Source organism: Odontomachus brunneus, unplaced genomic scaffold (assembly GCF_010583005.1).
Source record: "Odontomachus brunneus isolate Ranch 3 - 2012 unplaced genomic scaffold, Obru_v1 Obru_scaffold_022, whole genome shotgun sequence".
In the NCBI taxonomy this organism is placed as follows: Eukaryota; Metazoa; Arthropoda; class Insecta; order Hymenoptera; family Formicidae; genus Odontomachus; species Odontomachus brunneus.
The window spans coordinates 2,057,221-2,074,793 of NW_022639472.1; the positions used below are offsets into that span (position 1 = coordinate 2,057,221).

The 17,573-nt window shown below is 39.4% G+C and overlaps 1 protein-coding gene across 3 annotated transcripts in view; it reads left to right on the forward strand.

Annotated features, from left to right (window-relative positions):
* The window catches only part of LOC116842198, an 86,439-nt gene that overhangs the window by 36,291 nt on the left and 32,575 nt on the right, over positions 1–17,573 (forward strand). Inside the window, exons 1-2 of one of the 3 annotated variants that reach the window (XM_032811035.1) lie at positions 14,301–14,850; positions 15,251–15,509. The exons of 1 other annotated variant lie outside the window; for it this stretch is intronic. The gene's annotated coding sequence lies outside the window, so the exon portion shown is untranslated. Of the gene's footprint in view, positions 1–14,300; positions 14,851–15,250; positions 15,510–17,573 lie in introns of those variants that run through there. One more of the 3 variants, XM_032811034.1, reaches the window with a different exon arrangement.

Below are 17,573 nucleotides of genomic sequence, written 5' to 3' on the forward strand. Positions count from 1 at the left end.
CAGTTTGTTATAGTTACCAGTCTTTTCTCTCAGTGCATGCGACAAGACGCGCGACGAAATCTCGCATCATTCTCGAAACATTGTATTTGCGCGACAAGTGGAGCGCACGGCGCAGAAAAAAATGATATATCCTTGTCCAACGAGGTAACGCGACACGCTTGACAGATGTCCGATGTTCTTGAAAATCACGATAGTGATATACCTGAGCGCGCAGATATCGCCGTTTCGAGTGGTTGGCCAAGGACGTTAGCTACTTTTCCTAATCGTAAAATCGTCCGTTCTTTGTGTCATTAACGGACCCCTCGTAGAGAGAATTCACACCTCAGCGGAGAACAAAAAGACAGAAGCCAGTCGGAACTTGCGCTGATAGAAAAGCAGAACAGAATCGACCACCATTTAGGTGGCCGTACTCTTGACGCGTATTCGAATTATAAATACATCTTGATTCTCAAGATGAACAATTTTATGCGAGATGTAAGAAAAGCGGGATTTGAAATAAAACATGCGTGCTTGGTGTTTGACCTCGCATCAAGAATACGGCCTCAGTCCACCTGGCCAGCGCGAGTTCCGATCGGCTTCTGTCTTTTTGTTTTCTGCTTTCCCACCAAGGTGTAAATTCTCCTTTTAACGTGCGTTTCTCGCGCGGATGGCGATAAAGCGTCGCGAAAAGTTCACTCGCGGTTCTCGAATCGAGTAAGTCTACGGCTCGCTGCCGGGCGTAGCGGGACTTTCGCTTCTTATACACCGTGGAAAAGCCATCCTCTATTTTTACGCGCGCGCGCGCGTCTCATGCGCCATTTGAACTTCACTGCCCATTGTACTCTTAATTAGACTTCCGCGTCGCGATCCATTATCCAATCGCCACGTAATTTCGCGAGTAAGACTCACTCGATTCGCAAGTAGAGCGTCTCAAGGAACAAATCTGAGGCGTACAAATCTTAGGGAACACGAGAGAAAGAGAGAGAGAGAAAAAGAGAGAGAAATCAAGAATGAAGCGAAAGAGTCACCGGGAATATGTTGTACTTAATTTAATTAATAACTGGGAGAGAGAAAGAAAGAGAGAAATATATTAAAGTGTGTGAATTGGATAGTTCGTAGAACAGCCGGCCGAATAGCGAGAGATTCCGAGTTCGACTTCCAATTCTTTCATGCCCGATATATTTTCTCTCACTACTTTTACAGTTTCTTAAAAGTTGATTCAGCAAATTTGATCTTTGGGCTTCTTGGTAATTGACTATTAACTGTAAGAACTCTTGTGTGAGTATCGAGCTCTGTGTAGGAATTACTTCCGCTAAAGGCACTAAAGTGTACTCACTTGTCGATGTGCTGTCTCGCACGTCGCTCTCAGGGATGTGCGATTTATGAAATTGTGTATCGCGATGCGACCTTATTTAACCCCTTCACTGCCGAGAACAAAGATCTTTGTTTTTTTGGACTTGGCCCAAACTGCCGGAAAATCACAAATCTTTGTCCTATAAATAAATGCTCTACTGACGCCTGATAATGCATTAAACGTGAACAGAATGTGTTTTCCTATGTTTTCGGGGTCGCTGAATATGATTCCGAGGTCCATTTTATACTATCTCGCACTTATGACCGACTAGAGCTATAAGAAAATGACTATTTTTTTCATTTTTGGAAAATCTTTGTCCTCGCACCCTCAAGTTTTATGTCACATTTAAACAGTGTTATTCTGATAAGCTATATTATTTATGGGTAAAAGTAACTCAATTCATGACTTTTTGCTACTTTTACCAGATATATCATTTTCATCGTAGTTTGACCCGCTGATTCATCTTTTGCGTGAATTACTCTTGACATCAGCCGAACATTCATCCTCACTACTTGAACCGACTAATTCACAAGATCTTCTTTTCATTGCAAATATTACAATATTTGAATATCAAGAGAAATAAAAAATGAAGGAATTTGAAAAAAAATTGTTTGCAGATATGTCTGATTACGATAGTATCCAAATAATTTATCGCATAAGCGGTACAAATGAACTCAATTTATTATGTAGTATAAAAAAATGGTCAGTAAAAAAACTTTCAAACAAAATAGGTAACATGTCGATGAAAATATCCCAAAAATGGTATGTCCAGTTAAAATTGTCAAAGTTTCTAAGTTCGGCAGTCTGGACACATTTCATCTAAATACTCTGGCAGTAAAGGGGTTAAGAATCGCAATAAATGCAATATATCGCATCACAATTTTGTATCGCAAATGTGTTAAGAAATCTTCATCCAAAGTTTACATCTGACATGTATCGTCCGGTGAATATACAGATCACGTACACTAATAATAATAACAATAATAACAATAACGATAATCGAAACTCGACGTGAGTCCACACTTTTACTTTGCGTTAATGCCACCTATTAATATCACGCCAAACGGACGCACACGGACTCGTGACTAAAGGTCAAACGCAACGCGAAGTCGCGCGAGACGTGAGAAAATGCTCTCCTCTCTAACATTCGCGGTCGCAGCGTTCATGATGAAACGATCTTCTCGCGGATGCCGCTCGCTCGGACCGGCCACTCGGCGACGATAAACGCGATTCGTCGCGCGAACGAGCGCGCAAGAACGAACCGATTTGCGTTCGCCGATCGGCTTGTTTTAAGTCTTTGCGAGTTGGATAACCACCTCCTCAGTCCCGACGTGTTTCGTTTTCTCTCGCGCGAAAACGCCAATTACGCAACGAGCTGCTTTGTTTCGCTTCGTTAAGAAGATAATCGGAATCGAGCGTGCACCGTGGGCGAACGGACGATCGTACCGGAAAAATCGCCGCGCAAGCGGCGGCTTAATATTTATTTATGTGTACCATTACCGGCAGGAAGAATAGCGTGACGACATATCTGAAATATAACGGTGCACGCGCGCGCGCGCGAGACGCGTACGATTGGAAGCGCGAAGCGATATCGTTTCTCTCTGCGTTCCACAATATCGCTTTTACGCACGCGCACACGTGCTCGATGTTGTTATCGATGTGTCGCATATTGCAAATTTCATCGACATTGCAGTTTGCATGAAGCGTGGCCCGAAGCGAAGCTTTATCGTTGCATCTCGCGACGCGATATCCGTGTCGCGTTGTGTGATGGTTATGATTTTGGGAGCAACGCGACAGAACCACGAGAATATCGCAGACTATTTTATGTCAGTATTCAGTTACAGCAGTTATTGGACAGTTGTGTTAACTTTTTTTGTTTAGTAACTCTGTTCAGTAACGAGAGTAAAACTACTTGGGATCAAGATATACCGCTTTTCCCGCAGTTACCGCGCACGAAAGGCGTGTGAACCTACTTACTGTACGAAAACAGAACAGTAAACGAACAAAGAAAGTATTCCATTGATTATTAATCAAGTCTGCTGCTCATAAAATAGACAGGTTTGCCTCAGTAGCATTTTATTTTTAGTACATACTTTGTAATTGAAAAGTTACAAATTATGTTGGGGGCGAGTTACAATCTGATGTTAGAATTAAGATTTCGCTATTGACAACCCAATCTCGCTGTTACTTTTAAAAAACAATGTATGTTTTTTAGCAGAAGTAAAGCTATATTAGAGATTTTGGAATACAAATCTCATGTAAGGATTTGATGGTTGACAGCTATCAGATAGCTGTCAACTATAAGAAAATGCCTGTTTCTTAACAGAAATAAAGTCCCACTTGGGTTTTGTAAGTTGCGCTGAAAACATTTATATTTAATATTTATATTCTTGTTCTTAGAAAAATCATCTAAAATAAGTACCAAGTGTAAAATATTCTAAACAAGAGATCAACGTTGGGGGGAGGGGGGGGGTTACAAATTATGTTGGCGAGTGAGGCAAAACATCATAGCCAAACTCTAAGAATTTTTATAGAAGTAAAAAAGCATGATATACACTGGAAAAATGTTGTTTTCTATTTTCGAGCAACAAAGGCGACCGTACTTCTTTTCTAACACTAACATTTACATCATGAGATATGATCTTTCTTTCTTTTTCTCTCTTTTTCTCTGTTTCTCATTTATAAGGTATGCATTAAAAGTAAAACAATACTGAGACAGATCTGCCCATTTTACGAGCAACAGACTTGATTATTAATCAATGGAACAGTTTTCTTGTTCATTTACTGTTCTGTTTTCGTTCAGTAAATGGGTTCAGACTTTGCGCGTCTTTCGTGTGCGGTAACTGCGGGAAAAGCGTTACATCTTGATTGGGGTCCCAAGTGGTTTTACTAAACAAAAGTTAACACTGTCCAGCAACTGCTCGGGAACCGCACAAAATTTCTGTCAGAATATATACACTATTATATTACGTTCCGAGTCCGGAATAAATTTCGACGAAGGTAGCACGTATTGATTTTTGCCGGGCACACGTGGGAAGAGTCAATACGCTGTTAATTAATTCAAAAATACATAATTAATAACAAACAACAAATTATATCGGATAAAAAATATGTTATAAAATATTTTGCATGTACAAGGATATTTTTCATTTACCGAGTGACGAAAGAGACGGAAAAGCATAATATGCGACAAATAATGATACATTCCATCGCGTATTCGTATGCGCTAGTCATTAGAGATGAGAAAAAATCGCTCGTTATCCGACATGGAACGAGGGATTTTTGGCGAATCGAGTTTCACGAATCCCCGGACGGCCGCGCTGTTGTAGCAGCGTTCTCTTCCTTCGCGGCTGCTCTCTCCGGCGCATCGGGCCTTCTTTCTCAGATCGATTACGGCACCGTCGACGAGCGGGATCCGCAGGACGATCGTAACAGCCGAGAGCGCGAGTAATTACATATCCTGCGCCGGTCGTTAACAGTTCTGCAATACAAAACCGCTGCTTCGATACGGCCTTACAAGCAGGGGAAAATGCGGAATTCGTTCGCCGGTTAGCGACGGTTAGCGGGCGCGAGACCGTTAAAGCCCCGCAATCTGCTTATCAAATCGCGTTAATGACGATGTGCATGAACGAGCGATAGCTCATTCAGGCGCGCGTAGTTGAAACGCGAGAGAGTGTTCCAACATCACGGTCAACCGTGATCGCGGCCCCCCGAAGTAACGTAAAATAACATCGCCACGAGAGCATCTTATTACCCCCTCCGTTACTTTGATATTGATTACTTAATATTATAATGATAACGATCGAGAATGATGATCGAGAACGTGAGACGCGCGACGATTAACAAGGGCGCTATCTCAGGGTATTAATCACCGCACAATTTGGAGGTACCAGTGCGTGCACATTCCCGCCGGCACCGCACGATACTACCATAATTTACCATTGCGCCAATTATTGTATTGTCACGGCGTGGCGGAACGCGGTAATTTCCTTGTATTATAGCGTAGAGTAGCGCAGTAGTGCAGTAATGCACGGCGAACGGTGAGTCGCTCGCATTCCTCAAGCACACGTGGTCTAAGTGGGACTAAAAAAGCGAGACGCGTTGTCTCAATTTTTTGGCCATCATTAAGGAGTCGTTTATCAGACGCTAAGTCGTATCTGAAAGAATCGACGGATTATTTCGGCATTCTGTCTTTCAGGAACTCACCCATTAACTTCCGCTAGCTCGATAAGATCTTTTTCCAGCCACTTGGTTACTTTTGGATTCATACATTATACACTTTTGAATAGTTATATAAAATAAATTCTGCGCGAGCACGTGGAAATCATATAACTTGCATTCGTAAGAAACGAGCGACAGTTGGTGTAAAGGAAAAAGTATCAAGGAAAAGAATATTTTCCTTATTTCAAAGGATATCCTCTAAAACTTATGGAAAGCGAAATATTCTTATTCTATAAGATATATATATGTTAAGAGTGAAAGTAAGTAAAAGTTCTAATAGTCTTCTTATATGGGGAATATAACTTTTTTGATGTATAAACTTCTTAATTGATCGAGACGAATCTTTTTTGAAATTAATTGTTAATAAATTTCAAAGAAAACTGTGGAGCTTGATTTTTAAAAAAGATCCTCTCTGAAATTTGCAATATTAGTAACAATCTGGAAATTATGATATTAAATTCACATTTAGTACACTGAAACGTTGATCTCTTGTTTAGAATATTTTACACTTGGTACTTATTTTAGATGATTTTTCTAAGAACAAGAATATAAATGTTAAATATAAATGTTTTCAGCGCAACTTACAAAACCCAAGTGGGACTTTATTTCTGTTAAGAAACAGGCATTTTCTTATAGTTGACAGCTATCTGATAGCTGTCAACCATCAAATCCTTACATGAGATTTGTATTCCAAAATCTCTAATATAGCTTTACTTCTGCTAAAAAACATACATTGTTTTTTAAAAGTAACAGCGAGATTGGGTTGTCAATAGCGAAATCTTAATTCTAACATCAGATTCGTATGTAAAATAGCTTAATACAAAAGCAAAATAATTTAAAAATAATTTTCTAATTCTTCTAATTCAACTTCTGATTAACAATAATTTCTAGATTGTTATTAATATTGCAAATTTCAGGAGACTTTTTTAAAAAATCGAATTTTACGATCGAGTTTTCTTTGAAATTTATTAACGATTAATTTTAAAGAAGATTTGTCTCGATTGGTTAAGAGTTAGTCTGTAGTGATTTTTGAACAATAAATTTTCATTTGTTCCCATTGTGTGACGGTTCCAAATGCGAGTTTGGAGAAAGTAGACGTCGCGTGGGCCACCCTGTGCACAGTCTGCAGACACCGTTAGCGTCAGGAGTGGATATATACGCCGGCGAAGTTAGCGTTGGCGTGAATATCGGGAAAATCCTTTGAAACAATTATTGTCTGTAATGATGATCGTGACAGCCGTGTCCCAGTTGCGGCTTTGCTCGCGAACGGCGAGCATTCTCTATTGTGCCTTTCGTTGGGAAAGCATTGCCCATATATCCTGTTATTTTTTCCAACAACGAGGATTCACGATGAGCCGTGCAAGATTGAAAATCCGACACGCAAATGTGCGCAACAAGCCCCGTTTCACTAATCTCGGTATTGATGACGATGAGTGACAGCTGCACGCGTCCTTATTATTGCAATTTATTATTATTGCAACACAAGGAAAAGATTTCAACTCGGACTAAACGGGCACCAGACGGAGACGCTGACGAGAAATTATTTCTGTTATTGTGACCGAAAACATTCATCTCAACATTTAGCTAATATTAGAACTTGATTGATAACTGAGAGTAATGATTGATCAGGAGAAATTTCTCACAGATGAATCTTTCTGTACCTACAACCGCGTTTTTCATATGGCCTTCGAGTAGCAAAAAATTCAGTTATACTAAGTTGCTTTTTTCTGTATACAATAAGAAATTGTTAGTACATGAAATTAGTGAATTATACACGAGAAGAAAAGTTTAGTTAGATTAACTGGTCGAAGTTGCCAGAATTCTGTTCAAATTAACAAGACTTCTGGTTAACCAAAAACCTCGTGTGTTTAACCAAAAATTTTCTTAACTTGAACAGAATTTTGGTACTTCTAGCATAATGACATTGGTGACGTAAAAGTTTCAAGTAGGTTTCCAAAGTTTATTAGTATTAAAATTTCTTTATTTCACTTCAGACAAAAGAAAACGGTCCCTTGTTAGTTATCTCAACTAAGTTTTAGTGCAACTGAGTGTTCAGACGAATCACAGTTTCCAATTACAGTATTTTTAGTAACAGTATTTTTTTCGTTTGGTTCCCATTCAGTTATTCGAACTAAAATTTTGTTTTTATGTAAAATTTAGTGCGTTAGATAATTCCCGATAAATAAGTTTCTCTTATAGAATTATTCAGCACATGAAATTTTTGCGTACGGCTTTTATAGATTTTTCATTTTTAATTTCTTTCTTTTGCGTATCATAGAAACCTCGTGTGTTTAACCAAAAATTTTCTTAACTTGAACAGAATTTTGGTACTTCTAGCATAATGACATTGGTGACGTAAAGGTTTCAAGTAGGTTTCCAAAGTTTATTAGTATTAAAATTTCTTTATTTCACTTCAGACAAAGGAAAACGGTCCCTTGTTAGTTATCTCAACTAAGTTTTAATGCAACTGAGTGTTCAGACGAATCACAGTTTCCAATTACAGTATTTTTAGTAACAGTATTTTTTTCGTTTGGTTCCCATTCAGTTATTCGAACTAAAATTTTGTTTTTATGTAAAATTTAGTGCGTTAGATAATTCCCGATAAATAAGTTTCTCTTATAGAATTATTCAGCACATGAAATTTTTGCGTACGGCTTTTATAGATTTTTCATTTTTAATTTCTTTCTTTTGCGTATCATAGAAACCTCGTGTGTTTAACCAAAAATTTTCTTAACTTGAACAGAATTTTGGTACTTCTAGCATAATGACATTGGTGACGTAAAGGTTTCAAGTAGGTTTCCAAAGTTTATTAGTATTAAAATTTCTTTATTTCACTTCAGACAAAAGAAAACGGTCCCTTGTTAGTTATCTCAACTAAGTTTTAGTGCAACTGAGTGTTCAGACGAATCACAGTTTCCAATTACAGTATTTTTAGTAACAGTATTTTTTTCGTTTGGTTCCCATTCAGTTATTCGAACTAAAATTTTGTTTTTATGTAAAATTTAGTGCGTTAGATAATTCCCGATAAATAAGTTTCTCTTATAGAATTATTCAGCACATGAAATTTTAGCGTACGGCTTTTATAGATTTTTCATTTTTAATTTCTTTCTTTTGCGTATCATAGAAACCTCGTGTGTTTAACCAAAAATTTTCTTAACTTGAACAGAATTTTGGTACTTCTAGCATAATGACATTGGTGACGTAAAGGTTTCAAGTAGGTTTCCAAAGTTTATTAGTATTAAAATTTCTTTATTTCACTTCAGACAAAAGAAAACGGTCCCTTGTTAGTTATCTCAACTAAGTTTTAGTGCAACTGAGTGTTCAGACGAATCACAGTTTCCAATTACAGTATTTTTAGTAACAGTATTTTTTTCGTTTGGTTCCCATTCAGTTATTCGAACTAAAATTTTGTTTTTATGTAAAATTTAGTGCGTTAGATAATTCCCGATAAATAAGTTTCTCTTATAGAATTATTCAGCACATGAAATTTTAGCGTACGGCTTTTATAGATTTTTCATTTTTAATTTCTTTCTTTTGCGTATCATAGAAACCTCGTGTGTTTAACCAAAAATTTTCTTAACTTGAACAGAATTTTGGTACTTCTAGCATAATGACATTGGTGACGTAAAGGTTTCAAGTAGGTTTCCAAAGTTTATTAGTATTAAAATTTCTTTATTTCACTTCAGACAAAAGAAAACGGTCCCTTGTTAGTTATCTCAACTAAGTTTTAGTGCAACTGAGTGTTCAGACGAATCACAGTTTCCAATTACAGTATTTTTAGTAACAGTATTTTTTTCGTTTGGTTCCCATTCAGTTATTCGAACTAAAATTTTGTTTTTATGTAAAATTTAGTGCGTTAGATAATTCCCGATAAATAAGTTTCTCTTATAGAATTATTCAGCACATGAAATTTTAGCGTACGGCTTTTATAGATTTTTCATTTTTAATTTCTTTCTTTTGCGTATCATAGAAACCTCGTGTGTTTAACCAAAAATTTTCTTAACTTGAACAGAATTTTGGTACTTCTAGCATAATGACATTGGTGACGTAAAGGTTTCAAGTAGGTTTCCAAAGTTTATTAGTATTAAAATTTCTTTATTTCACTTCAGACAAAAGAAAACGGTCCCTTGTTAGTTATCTCAACTAAGTTTTAGTGCAACTGAGTGTTCAGACGAATCACAGTTTCCAATTACAGTATTTTTAGTAACAGTATTTTTTTCGTTTGGTTCCCATTCAGTTATTCGAACTAAAATTTTGTTTTTATGTAAAATTTAGTGCGTTAGATAATTCCCGATAAATAAGTTTCTCTTATAGAATTATTCAGCACATGAAATTTTAGCGTACGGCTTTTATAGATTTTTCATTTTTAATTTCTTTCTTTTGCGTATCATAGAAACCTCGTGTGTTTAACCAAAAATTTTCTTAACTTGAACAGAATTTTGGTACTTCTAGCATAATGACATTGGTGACGTAAAGGTTTCAAGTAGGTTTCCAAAGTTTATTAGTATTAAAATTTCTTTATTTCACTTCAGACAAAAGAAAACGGTCCCTTGTTAGTTATCTCAACTAAGTTTTAGTGCAACTGAGTGTTCAGACGAATCACAGTTTCCAATTACAGTATTTTTAGTAACAGTATTTTTTTCGTTTGGTACCCATTCAGTTATTCGAACTAAAATTTTGTTTTTATGTAAAATTTAGTGCGTTAGATAATTCCCGATAAATAAGTTTCTCTTATAGAATTATTCAGTGCATGAAATTTAAGCGCACGGCTTTTATAGATTTTTCATTTTTAATTTCTTTCTTTTGCGTATCATAGAATCTTTAATATTTTTTATGTTAAGTTCTGTTTTAAAAAATTTATCTAGACGTGATAAAACAATGCGACGTCGTAACTCTCGCAGACTGACAAGATGTGCTTTGTATTTGGAATCCGTTGTATCTTATCTCGTTCTTATGACCCGGCACGACCTAAATTTCGTGGGACCACTTTCCTTCGGTCGATTTGCCGTCGAGTGTACTCACCTTCGTTACTCAATCGAGCGCGCGTAACACGACGTCCTTCTATGCGATGAGACAAAAAAAAGAAGAAACGAAAGGAAAGAAAAGTTATGGAACTCGTGCCTTCGACACCGATCGCTAATTGCTCGTTCAATCGTGATCAGGAACAGGTTATCGGACATATGTCGAGCAAGAGTTTAGCAGGAGAATTTGGGACAAGTGTCGGCGAGAATCGCTGTGCGAGGCGGGATCTTTTTCTAAACTTCGTCGAGCGATCTCAAAGGGCGCGTTTCGTAAACTACAGGATGTTCTTCGAAATTCTCGTAGAAACATAATACAATATAATATAATATAATTAACATAATAATTAATTAAAGAATATCAGCGAATGATCGCTTGTGATAATACATTGATATTATTTAATTAACAACTAAAAATCTACAAAATTATTAGGACAAAGGTAGAGGACTTTTTTATTCAGTTTGATCTACAAACATACGACAGCAAATGTCGCCACTACATTTCATCTACCATATCTCGCGTGATTATTCACAAATTTTCTTTAATTAATATCTCGATAATTATTGCGAATATCGCGAAATGGTACAGGACTTTTATGTTCGTACTATGCCTTCACGAGAGCTTCGAAGGTTGTTCTGGGACACCCTATATATGCGCGACTATAAAAGCGCTCCTATACATTCACTCATTTTTACGACGGTTTTTACGGAAGCTCCGATACGGCAGGCGTTCATCTTAAGAACAAGCTTCTTGTACTTTACCAAGATTTCACCATAGGTTTGTTTGATCTTCAACATTTCACTTATCTCACCCGTTTACCTCTTAGAATTTCATCATAATGTATTTCGTTTACTTCAGCATGCGCAACATCCTATATATAGTTTTGCAAGACCGGATTGAACGCGTAAAGTATTGTTAAGATGCATTTCAAAATAGATTTGTGAACGACGATAATATGGAGCAATAAACAAAGTCTCAAAATTTTCTGGAACTCTGATGAGTTCACAGATGTAATCTTCATTCTCAATACTTATTGAAATGTTCTTTATTAATTGGTATCAAAATTCATTTATTTGACTCTGGACAAAGAAGAACAACTCCTTGTGAGAACGATTGGTAGAAATCTCCTATAGGAATCTTTTTGTTTTTATAACCGAATTTTTTACGACCATCCGCCAATCTTCTTTAATTAATAATTAAAAATCTACAAGTTATCAGGAAAATGGTAGGGGACTTCTTTGTTCAGTTTGATCTAATGTACAAGCACACGATGTACATTTCGATGAATCACGAAGTGGTGAGCGAAAGTGCCAATTCTCCTCTCGCGGAGGCTCAGGTGACGTTATTAGATCTATGTCCGGTCGTGTGAGGATTGATTCACTTTTGAGTAGACGGCCTCATTAGACGGCGTAACTGCACGGTCATAGCGGGAGATTAATCGCGCGCGTTCGCAAATCCATCTCGTCTCGAGCGAGCTCACTTTCGTTGGACGATAACGTAGGTAGGAGAATATATACGCGCGGAGGCGATCGAGATCGCGCGATCCGTCCGACCGATGGATGACGGCTCGTCCTTTAAATTCATAGCTGAGAAAGTTGCCGGGATCGTGATCTCCTGTTAGTCGCGCCGCCTCGCGATCCTCTTACTCGCGCGCGTGCCATCTCATAACTCTTCTCATATGTTCCCGGCATTCAGACACCTCTCGGCCGATTTCCTTTCGCGCGTGGGGCAATTTTTCGTGCGACCGAGTAGTTAATTACGTCCGACTTCCTAATGGCGCTCCCGCTGTCAGCATGAGAAAATGAGCCGCTGAAATTCCGTCCCGAATTCCCCGTCGACGATTTAGCGGACGCGACTGTCAGCCGCTACTCCCGCTGAATTATCAGGTAACGCCTTCGTGATTTTCTGCGCGGCCGTTCCCCGCTACGGCAGAGATTTGTGACGACCACTTATTTATATCTATTGAAATGTGTGTGTCAGTGAAACACAAGAGTGAAAATTGTCAACATATGAAACATAAAGGCGGTATTGATTTATTGGTATCGGCTGGAGTACAGTGTAAGCGTTATTGTGTGTGTGTGTAGGATAAGCAAAGATAAGGGAGGCACTTAATATGTATTGTCCGTCCAACCGCCCAATTGTGCGCCTTGTATAAATAAAGTAGATAGCCAAAGAGAGTTAATGCTGGGAGTTAGACCGCAAAAGTTAGTGTTGGGAAAGGGGTGATAGTAGATAAAACGAGAAAGACAAGGAAGGAAACAAGGGGGGAAAGAGTGATAGAACGCGGAAAGATGAGTTGCGAACAAACAGAAGGAAATTTGAAGAATACCGCTATCGTTATCGCATTGTAAAAGCGATAGAGGTAGATTAGAATAAATGGATTGTAGATGTTTGCGAGCTAATTTATTAAAATTTAAAGAAAAATGAAAGGGAACATAGAAATCGGTTTACACCAGTACGTTTAATTATTATTTTAGTACTTCTACGATGATCCCGTAAAAGTCTTCAAACTTAAATGAGCAAAGGCACTGAACATAATATGGAGCAATAAACAAAGTCTCAAAATTTTCTGGAACTCTGATGAGTTCACAGATGTAATCTTCATTCTCAACACTTATTGAAATGTTCTTTATTGATTGGTATCAAAATTCATTTATTTGACTCTGGACTGAAAAAGAACAACTCCTTGTGAGAGCGATTGGTAGAAATCTCCTACAGGAATCTTTCTGTTTCTATAACCGAGTTTTTTATCTAATTTTTTATCTAGTAACAAAAGATTCAGTTACGCCAATAGAGTTTTTCCATATAACGTAGGCTTCTTATAGGCCATTAATTTATGAAACATTGATTTATTATCGAGTGGAATCTCAGATTGTCATCTCTATAAACGTGATATATTAGATGTGTAATCAACACATTTAATATCTTACGTTTATAGAGATGATAATAATCATCTTCAAGATTGAGGTTTCGTCGGAGCTGTAATTCTTCCGAGGTCTCTCGCGTCTCATTATATTATACACGGAAAAAAAAAACATTCGGCCGAATTAACTAGATTCCTGATGGAATATAAACGAACCAGAATTCCGGTTGAGATTCACCAGAAATCCGTTCGAGTTAACAAGATCTCTGGTTAACCAGATATCCTGCTCGGCTCACCAGAATCTCGTTAAGTTGAGCGGAAGTGGTTCTGCTAATGCCAAGCGGGCATTATCCTGGTCAGTTCATACTTCACCAGACATTTGGTCAGTTGATCCAACTAAACTTGCTTTCCCGTGTTCATATATTTTATCACGGAGTGAATATGCGCGCGACGGCTATTTCTATACAATTTCACGTCAATAACCGGCCTCGGCTCGCCGCCCTGCGAAGGGTGCAAAACGCGAACGGCTCTCAGGGAGACCCGTCCGTCACACCCGCGCGACAAAGACGCGTAGCCGCTCCCTCGTTCCGCCATACAGACGCTTTTCCCCCATGGCTTCCCATATGTGTTCCCCGATATGCCCATGGGACCCGCAGGCATCTCCCTCCCTGTTGGGGCCACGTAAGTCGACCAATCGACCACCTCTCTCTCTTTCTCTCTCTCTCTCTCTCTCTCTCTCTCTCTCTCTCCCTCTCTCTCCTTGTCGCTCGTTCTACCGCTCTCTCGCTCTCTCGCTCTTTCGCCGAGCTCCCCTCTCGATTCTCGCACGGCCCCCTAGTCGAAGACTTCGTCTGGCGTCTGGCGGCAGTTCGAAGCGAGACGCCGACACGACGTACGACGAGTATTTTCGTCCTCGTTCCCGCGTTTCGCACCGCGACTCGAGTCACCGTCATCGCCGTCGTTTGCAGTTTGTCGTTTGCACCGTTCTCCACCTTCTCACATTTCGCGTTGCAAAACGCGCCAGCGCTCTTCTCCGCGGGCTCTCCTCGGCGAAGATCGCATGGTCGTCACTGGCGATCCAAGTCCCGGCTTCGGAGAACGTGCGGAGACCCGTTGCTGATGTGGAGGTGCGCGTAACAGGTCCTCGCGCGTATCCTTTCGCGTGGTGGCGACCGGCGCACCGGCCTCCAGCAACGGCGTTTCAGCGTCCACTCCGTCGACCACGTGACCGGAACGGCCGAAGGTCCTCCGCGACCGCGAAAGGTCCGCGCGCTTGAAAAGAGAGAGAGAAGCCCTCTCGCGACTCTGGCCGGGGTTCGCGCTGAAAACTGCACGTGACAACTGTCATGATCGTTGATGATCGTCAACGTCAATCGCCGCCGCGTCTGCAGCTACGCCCGAAGGATGAGTGACGGTAGGTGGAAATTGAAAATCTGCGTGTGCTCGTTCACGAATCTATCGCGACCGCGCGTCGACGCTGAAGGGCCGCGAGGGTAAGGGTCCAGGTATATCGCGCGCGAGCTCCCTTCCAGCCTCCGTTCCTCCCATTCAGGCACATCGCATTCATCCAGCAGCACCAACAGCAGCAGCAGCCGCTACATACCCATACCAACACACATACACACACGCGCGTACATTAAATACTCTCTTGTGGGCGCGCGCGCACGCACGTATGGACGGTCTAGAGAAGAAAGCGCGTCCGCCTGACGGGTTTCATATCGTATCGTCTCGCGTTTCGTCGCGCGTTGTCCTCCTCGGCGTTTAATATCCCGGGGGAGAAGGCAAGTAGTGACCGTGCCGTCCTGGTGTCGCAGATGCGCTCCTCCTGACCTCGAGGAGCACCGGCGAGGACCAGGACGAGTGGTGACCCCCCCCCGAGATGACGTGACGCATCGCGGCCGAGAGGAATGCCGGCGCGCTGACGCGGATCCGCTCCTCTTCCACGGCGAATCTCGTCGACGAGATGCGACCCGGGCATCGGGACGCCGTCCGGACGGATTCGAACGGTTGGCGCCCGATCAGGTTCTGACGAGCGTCGCACGATCACGGCCGACGCGTCTCACCGTGTTTCTCGTAAGTAGGAACGGCCCCGGGCTAGAAATGGGATTGAACCGTGTCGATTCGCGACCGCGAATCCGGATCGATTCGATGTACGCCGAAGTCTCCTCTCTCTCTTCCTGTTGAAATCGAACAGTGCTCGCGTTCGAGTTGCTGTTTCGCGTGGGTGCGAAGCGATCGTATCGTCGTTTGGCGTTGACTAGTGTCAGGGGTCGGTATAGGTCACGCTTAAAATTCGAAAGTGGTATTTCGAATACGGCAGGAGTTCTCGAATCTTGAGAAAAGGCAGCGCTCGTTACATTCGCCACTGAACTAATACACGAAGAAGAAATATTCGGGAATTTGTTTGTGGGATATAAAGTTTATTCCTGTGAAATAAAATTTGTCTGCGAAAAGTCAAGATTATTTCTCTTCGCGAATTTACATCTCACAAATAAATGATCAACCATCTTCTTCTAGGCGCATACACCGAGAGAAAAAATGTCTAAGAAATAGTAAATATTTATTTGATGAGTACTACATGGAGGGAATCCAGTAAGCAAGAAATCATTAATACAACGTTGCTACAATGATATTGAAGAACCTGCAATATTGTCAAATATGTAGTGTTTAATATTGTATCAAACATCATTATGAACATACTTTGACCGCGATTTGGAAGTTTCAATAATGTTGAAATAGGGTTGCTATAACGTTTTAATCGGCAGAAATATTTTTAAGATGTTGCATTGATCTCAAATAAATGTTAAAATAACATTTAAAAAATATATTTTTTGTAATGTTTTTAAAACGTTTAAATAACATTCAGAAAAATCATATCACAAAATAACATGTGAAAAATATAAATGCAATATTATTAAAAAATGTTCAAACAATGCATATAAAGTCAACGTTTCTAAATGTTAATTTAATGTTCCTTGCTTACTGGGAGACTATCCGATAAAAAATTAATAAACAGTTATTTCCGATCAAAATACCGATGAATTTTTGTATCCAATCAGGAAATATCCGATGAGAAATATCAGTTCATAATTTTTTGTTCGGTTTATCTGATGAATTGCTATTATGATTGGAAACATCCGTTTATTAATTTTTTACCGGATAATTTCTCTCAGTGTAATAACATATTTACTTAAATCTATATTTCTTTATTTCTTTCTATATTTTTTTATTTTTAGTGCACAGTTAGTGAACAGTTTCTTTCGTGGAAAGCTAAGATTTTCTTAAGGTCTTTATGAAAATGTATCTTTTCTTATTTGGGAAATATTTTGTATTAATATATATAAGTAAATATATGTCATGAATAAATATTAACTCTTTACTATTTCTACTATTAACTATTTCTTAGATATCTTTTCTTTCAATATTCGTATTTCCTATCTTCAAGGAAATCAAGTATTTACATTACATATCGATATTTACATATCGATGTATCGTTTAATTTCTGATCAATTCCATTCCATATAATTAACGAGTAACCTGTTTATCATGCTTCATGACAAACCTCTTAGTTAAATAACAGCGTTACTTTTTCAAGTTTCCATTAGCATCCGTAATGGGATCGGACATCCCGTCAAAACTTTCCTGACACCGCTCGCGATACACTCGATCCCATTCCTACTCACGACTTTCGAGAGACGCGTTTTCCCGGATCCACTCTTGATGAGGAAAGATCGAAAGTTTGGGGAATTTGTCGTTTTCTTCTGAAAGGAATTCACGCAGGCTAGAGTAGGTGGATGACTTGAAGCGGAGTTACCTAGAGTACAGTTAGAGTACTCAGTGCACTCTAACTAACGCAACATCTTTAATAAATTATGAGCCGTCCTGGTCGTTCGTTCGTTTAGAAATTACGAAGAGACACGATAATTCGCGATGGAAACATAATCGAAACTTTCATATCAAGACTTGCCGCATTCTTGAATTTGAGAGTGTTACTCTCTAAAGTACGATCAGAATATATTCTTCACTGAAACGCTATACTTACAACTGGTGGTCCAGTTCAAAGCGTAACACTGCAGTCAGTAAAATCTCGTTGGCACAATCGATACAGTAGCGACTGTTTCTATTATAGATTCAGTT